The 6,855-nt window shown below is 28.5% G+C and overlaps 1 pseudogene; it reads left to right on the forward strand.

Moving 5' to 3' along the window:
- Positions 1 to 2,264: 2,264 nt before the first annotated feature.
- Positions 2,265 to 3,929, forward strand: LOC147064337 (uncharacterized; annotated as a pseudogene).
- The last annotated feature ends 2,926 nt before the right edge of the window (positions 3,930 to 6,855 follow it).

The following is a 6,855-nucleotide window of genomic DNA, read 5'->3' on the forward strand; positions in this document are numbered from 1 at the left end:
GCTTCATTTTTTTTAATAAAAAACATATTAAATGGGATTTTTCATAAGAGATGAAGAATATAAAGACAGAAAAGTGCTTGTATTAAACAAAATGAAACCACTGAAGTTATTTGATAGGAATAAATTTGAAGTTTTATTTAAGAGACAAGAAAATATCGTTCATCATAAAATATACAATCTTCAAAAAAATATATAAGGGAAGAATATAATAAAAAAGCGCATCGAATGCTTTATTATGGACAAAAAAAACCCTTATCTAGGCTATCATCATGATTAAAATCAAATCAAGCAGAAAATATGAGAGCTAAACGAACAAGGATCGATATTTTTTCAAATAATAAATAAACGACGATAATTATTCAAAAAAAATGAAAAATAATGATCCAAAAACAGCGACTAAAAATCTAGGATTAAAAAGGCACTTAAATAAATGACGTAAAAATGTTAGAAATATAAAATCAGTGGAAAAAGTCGCATAATTTCTTATTATATAACTTATGGAGATACTCTAATAAAAAAAATAGACCCTCTGATTTTATGAAATTATAATCGATTGTGATATAGAGAACATTAGATTATATGCGCGACTTATTTTTTGGCGCTTTCTGGTTTTACACACATAAAAAAATTTACCACACATTTGGTATACAATATACTGCAATTCTTGAAATAAAAGAAAATATGTACAAAACTTAGTTCATTTATATTTTTTGGCATGTTCAAGAAAGTAAAATAAGTGCTGATATTAGCTATAATAGGTTTATAAATATAATTATTTTGGCTTTAATTTTATACACAAGGTGTGATAGAAAGTATGAAGACGATATTTTTTCTATGATATTTTTATTAGATTATATTTATCACTAAATTACACATATATAAGATCTAAAATTTTTAAAAAAATTGATGATAGCACTTATTATTTTTTTAGAACATATTGCTGCATATATTAGATTGTGACATCTTATAGAATATGTATTTAGAAGAATTGGGAGTGAGCGCAATTTTTAAATTCGAAGAATGTTGTTTTTATTTCTTTCTCATACGCTGCAAAGGTTAATAAAAGTTAATTATCAATTAAAGTTTTGTTTTTTTTTCAAATAATATTGCATATCATGACTTTCTACTTTTCTATACAAGCCATATTTCATTTAGTTTTTTTATACGAAAATACGAATGCTAAGTTATTAAATGTAATCACTCTAAAATAATTAACCGTGATAAAAACGTATTTTTATTTTAATATGCGAAATAATGGTTTATCACAGTATTCGGCTCAAATAATTATGTTTATAGTCAGGGAACCTTTTTATATACTATGTATTTTTTGAGCATTGTGCCATAAAAAACGATTTCTATATATTATTATATTTATACATCAGTGAATATTATTTTTGGTTACTTAAAGTTATAAAAAAAAGGTTTTTATTGCTATAAAGTACATACTTGTTAACTAATTATTTCCGAAACTTCATTTTTATGATTTTCCTCAAAGCATCGTCTTCTTTACAGAATATTATATCAAGGTTTATTCTCAATATAATTGTTTGTGCTTTCATTGAAATTCCTTGCGCCTTAATAATAATTTGGGCAATATTAATTAATTTCGTTTGTTCATTCGTGAAATTTCTATACCTCTTAACACAGACTTGGCCTATTAAAATAAATTGAATTTAAAGTAATATTCAATTTTTTACTCAATAATTCTGATTTATAGGCAATAAAAGCCCAACATAATAATATTATTAGGCTCGCTTACAGGTTATTGCTTTATAAATTAGAAATATCGAGTTTCTAAATTTATCCAAAAGAAAACTCGCTCTCAGTACTGTGCTTTATCAAATTAAAAGTATCAGTGTTCATTTTATATTATATATTTATTCACAAAGAAAACTCGCACACATTCCTATGCTCTATAAAATTAGAAATATTTGAGTTTCTAAATTTATGTTTGTATTCTCAAAGAAAACTCGCTTAAAGTCCTATGCTTTATAAAATTTAAAGTATCAGAATTCATTTTTTTATACCTTTATGTCAGATAATTTAGAATATTTTAAGAAATTTCAGAGTTCTTATCTTACAACTCTAGTTCAAAATAATGAATGATTTTTTTTAGATATTAGAGTTTTTGAAGTTGCTGATTTATGTCCATGGAATATCAGATTCCTTTTAAATATATATCATGCAATACGTGATTTTTTAGTTTACTGATGTTTTAAACATCCAGCTATTTTTATATTTTAAATTTATCCCATCAAAGGAAAATGGCCGAAATTAAAGAAGATGAATACTACATTCAACGATCCAAACAGATTAAAGAACAACTAGCAGCGAATGAGACATGTTATCCGCATAAATACGTGGTAAAGAATACCATATCGGAGATAATATCCAAATATTCCGATGTTAAACAGGAAAATAAATCGACAGATATAGTTGCTTCTGCAGGTAGATTAATTACAATGAGAAAGTTTGGGAAACTTAATTTTTACAAACTTTTCGATAATGGAAATTATATACAGGTTGTTGTTCAAAATTTTGCACAAGAAGAGCCAGAAATCGAGAATCTCAGTATGAATAATTTTATTACCTTTGGTCCTTCTAAATTTTCTAAAGCCATTGATTATTTCAAAAGAGGTGATGTTATTGGATTTTCTGGCCATCCTGGAAGAACAAAGAACAATGAGTTATCTGTTTTTGCAACCTCACTCACACTTTTAGCGCCCTGTTTGAGAACATTACCGTCTGAACATTTTGGATTGAAAGATCCTGATATGATTTATAGAATGAGATACCTTGATCTTCTAACAAACACAGAGTCTTTGAATAGGTTTTATACAAGAAGCAAAATCATAAATTATATAAGGAGATACCTTGATAATCTCGAGTTCCTTGAGGTAGAAACACCAATGATGAATTTGATTCCTGGGGGTGCTGCAGCAAAACCTTTTATAACACACCATAATGAACTTAATCTTGATCTTTTTATGAGAATCTCACCCGAACTTTCTCTAAAACAGCTCGTGGTTGGTGGATTAAATCGAGTTTATGAGCTCGGAAAGGTTTTCAGAAATGAAGGAATTGATTTAACCCACAACCCAGAATTTACAATATGTGAGTTTTATATGGCCTATGCTGATTACAACGATTTAATTGAAATGACTGAAGAAATGATCAATGGAATGGTCAAAGAAATATTCAAAAAGGAAGTTATTAGTCATTGGCCTATGAAAAGAGAGCAGCGTCCGGATCCAGTTGAACTAAACTTCTCAAGGCCTTTTAAAAGAATTGATATTATTTCCGAACTTAATTTAAGAATGAGTGAGATAATGAAAACCTGGGAATTAAACGAAGGGGAAAGGTATCTAACTAAAGATTTTATTTCTAATTTTAAGCTATATGGTGGCAATCTAGATGAAATGCTTGATTTTTTCCTATTCTTTATTAAGAAAGAAAACATTAAACTTCATGAACCATATACCTTGCCCAGGGTCCTTGATAAGTTGATAGGTGAATTCATCGAACCACAATGTATTAACCCTACTTTCGTAATGAACCATCCTTTAGTTATGTCCCCACTCGCCAAAAAGAACAGAGACGATCCGTTATTAACCGAAAGATTCGAACTTTTTATAAATGGAAAAGAAATTTGCAACGCTTATACGGAATTAAACGATCCTTTTGATCAGAAAGAAAGATTCGAAGAGCAGGTTAGGGATGCGGAAAAGGGTGATGATGAGGCAATGAAAATGGATAAAGGCTTTGTTACAGCCCTCGAGTATGGACTTCCACCAACAGGGGGATGGGGAATCGGAATCGATAGGTTAGTTATGTTTTTATCAGACGCTGCTAATATTAAAGACGTTCTTTTATTTCCAGCGATGAAACCTGAGGTTGAAAAAGTCACTGAAACTACGGAAGGATCTTAAATAAAAAAATTAAAATGGAAATATTCATAGCTTAGTGCAACATAGCAAAAAACCATTGCTAATTCTTTTTTTATATCTTTAAATTTGCAGTGTTCAATCTTTTTATGTTTGATATCGACATAGATCATTCCGAAGTTGTTGATAAATTCAAAGTAAACTTTATTAAAAATCACAATTTGATCGTTATATTATGGATATGAGTGCAACCCATTCTAGGATTGTTGCTAAATTCACAGTATTCTATATTTAATTTATAAATTTGATGGCTGTATTATGAATATGGGTGCAACCCATTCTAGGATTGTTGCTAAATTCACAGTATTCTATATTAAATTTCTAAATTTGATGGTTATATTATGAATATGGGGCAACTCATTCATTGATTGTTGATCAACCACCTATAAGCTATATGGATTCCAATTTTTAATTATGCTGTGATTAAAGAAAACCAAGACCAGTTTCTGAAATAATTCATCAGCACTATGACGATGATCAAGCGATTGGATATTATCAATCAATTAGATATACAGGTAATACAAAATATACGCAACACAGCTCTTAAATGCAAAATATACAATTTTTACTGTATGATATCCATAATAAACCATCAGGCGGCCCACCGGGAAAATTTTCTCGTCAAACAGTTGGTCATAGATTAAAATTCGGGGTTTTTGACAAATAAAACTGTATGTATCTTCCATATTCAAAATCAAAACCCTGGATTTTATCACGAACACATGGTTTCATTCTATTGATCAATAAGCTAAATATAGTTGAGTAACTCAATTATTAAACCCAGTGTCTCAAATTATAAAGATCGAAAGTTGAATAATGCACAAAGAAAAATATATAGAAATATAAGACATTAATTTCGTTTGTTTTCGAGGGTACAAAAAACCCTATGTGTTAACCTTCACACAGAATAGCCGTCTACTTTTCACACACACATTATGTCTTCGCCGACTCAACCCTACACAATTTAAAACGCAAATCTGAAAAATAAATTCAAAAATACCTTAGTTGATAAGGATTTCACTTATACTACGATAAAAAAACGGGTGGTTTCAAGTTAAAATGTTCTGGTTTTTGTGACAAATAATTCACCCTATATTTTTGGGACCATAACATTATGTATATTTTTATATAAAACTTGGTTAAAAAGGCTAACGGTTTTTTTAAACACATCAATTGAGTCACCCCTGCATGAAAACATCACCTTAATGAAAATAATGGATTTGATTATTTACACTTACGTTTGAGTATCTAGTAAAGTTGTTGGATCATAACGATAAAGTGTGTATTTTTTACCGAATGATTACATGCAGCCAGGCTGTATTAATTGTCTTTAGTAATTTTACGATGTTATTACGCGATAAGCATCCTAATCTTTAATCATTTAAATTGATATAAAGCCATAATAATATTAAAAATAAACCAAGCCTATGATTGAAAGTAAAATCTCGACCTTCGGAGCATACTTATGTTGATCTACATTAATTAAAATAATAATATAACCTTTTAAAAATAAAAAGGACTAGTAATTAGATATAAAATATACATGGGCGAAATGTGATGTAAGAAAAACAACGTAGACAATTTTATACAAAAGATAGTCAATAATGACCTTAAATATTATTAAAATCATTTATGGGCATGGGATTCGCCATTCAAGGTGTTTTTATACAATAAAATATTGCCAGAAATATTTAAGTACCATTGAATAGTGACAATTAACAGCATAAATAATTTATTTCGACTTAGAATTTTAATCCATTAATAGAAGATAAAATTCATATACGATCTCATATATTTTTATTGAATAATATTAGCTTCTGGTTTTAAAACCTAAAACATATTTGTTTTTTTAGAGGCAATGCACACTATATTTCATATTTAACATATAATTTAATGAAAAGCTTTCAGTGCTACAAATTTCTCGCAGTTTTATCTAGTTATCAAGCAAAAAATAAAAGATTCTTATTGATTATAGGCTGCGTAGGTTCCATCCGATGATTATATATATTTATCTATAGCTTGTATATTTCTTAAAGATGGACAGTTTATACCACCAGCATAAATATTATGCCTCACATATATAATTTTAAAATCAATGCACGTATTTTTTTTTACTTTTAACTACTATTAAATCTTAGCTGGATACGTAGTTTTTCTCTCATAATATTCAATTTTAACATATGGAATATCATTCGAGGCTACTTATCACATCTGACCGATTTTTTTCTAAATCATATAATGTTATTTTTTTAATTCTAATTATAAAACAATGCTATTCAATTATTTGTTGGAAATTCTACGATAGTTACAATCACATACTATAAAAAAATTCAAGGCAGTGGTCTATTATTACCAATCTCAAAATATTATGATTATAATAAATTCAAAAAAACATTTGTTAGTAATAATTGAATGGTGTAAATATTCGACCTTTTATCTTATAATAAATTAATTAAGGTACGGTCCTCTTCCCGCACTCAAAATTATAAATTATCAAACTGGTAAACAGTTGTTTCTAAGCTTAAATGTTACTGAAACCCAGTTATGTACCCCCTTAGCAAAATAAAGCTTACGGCTTCAAGCGTATATTAGATTGTGGCACTGAAACAACTTAACTCTAGATTCTCGAACGCAAGAAAAGGTGATCAAAGCCGATATTGGAATGATTGCGATGTTTCTCCGTAGCGGTGACCCGATTGATATGGCAAACTAAAATCGTTAATCAATATTAAAAAATATTTCACAATAAATACAGAGCGATGATATTCCGAAATAAATATTTTGGGCTTTTTAAATAACTTTCTGTGTTTTGTGTCTCTGCAAAGAGTTGGAATTGATAAAGTTGCTGAGGAATTACAACAACAATTTACCTATATAAAAATTTTGAAATACATCTTTCAAAAACAAACTT

Source organism: Rhyacophila brunnea, unplaced genomic scaffold, assembly GCF_057557595.1.
Source record: "Rhyacophila brunnea isolate RB1 unplaced genomic scaffold, BYU_Rbru_1.0 scaffold_72, whole genome shotgun sequence".
Classification (NCBI taxonomy): domain Eukaryota; kingdom Metazoa; phylum Arthropoda; class Insecta; order Trichoptera; family Rhyacophilidae; genus Rhyacophila; species Rhyacophila brunnea.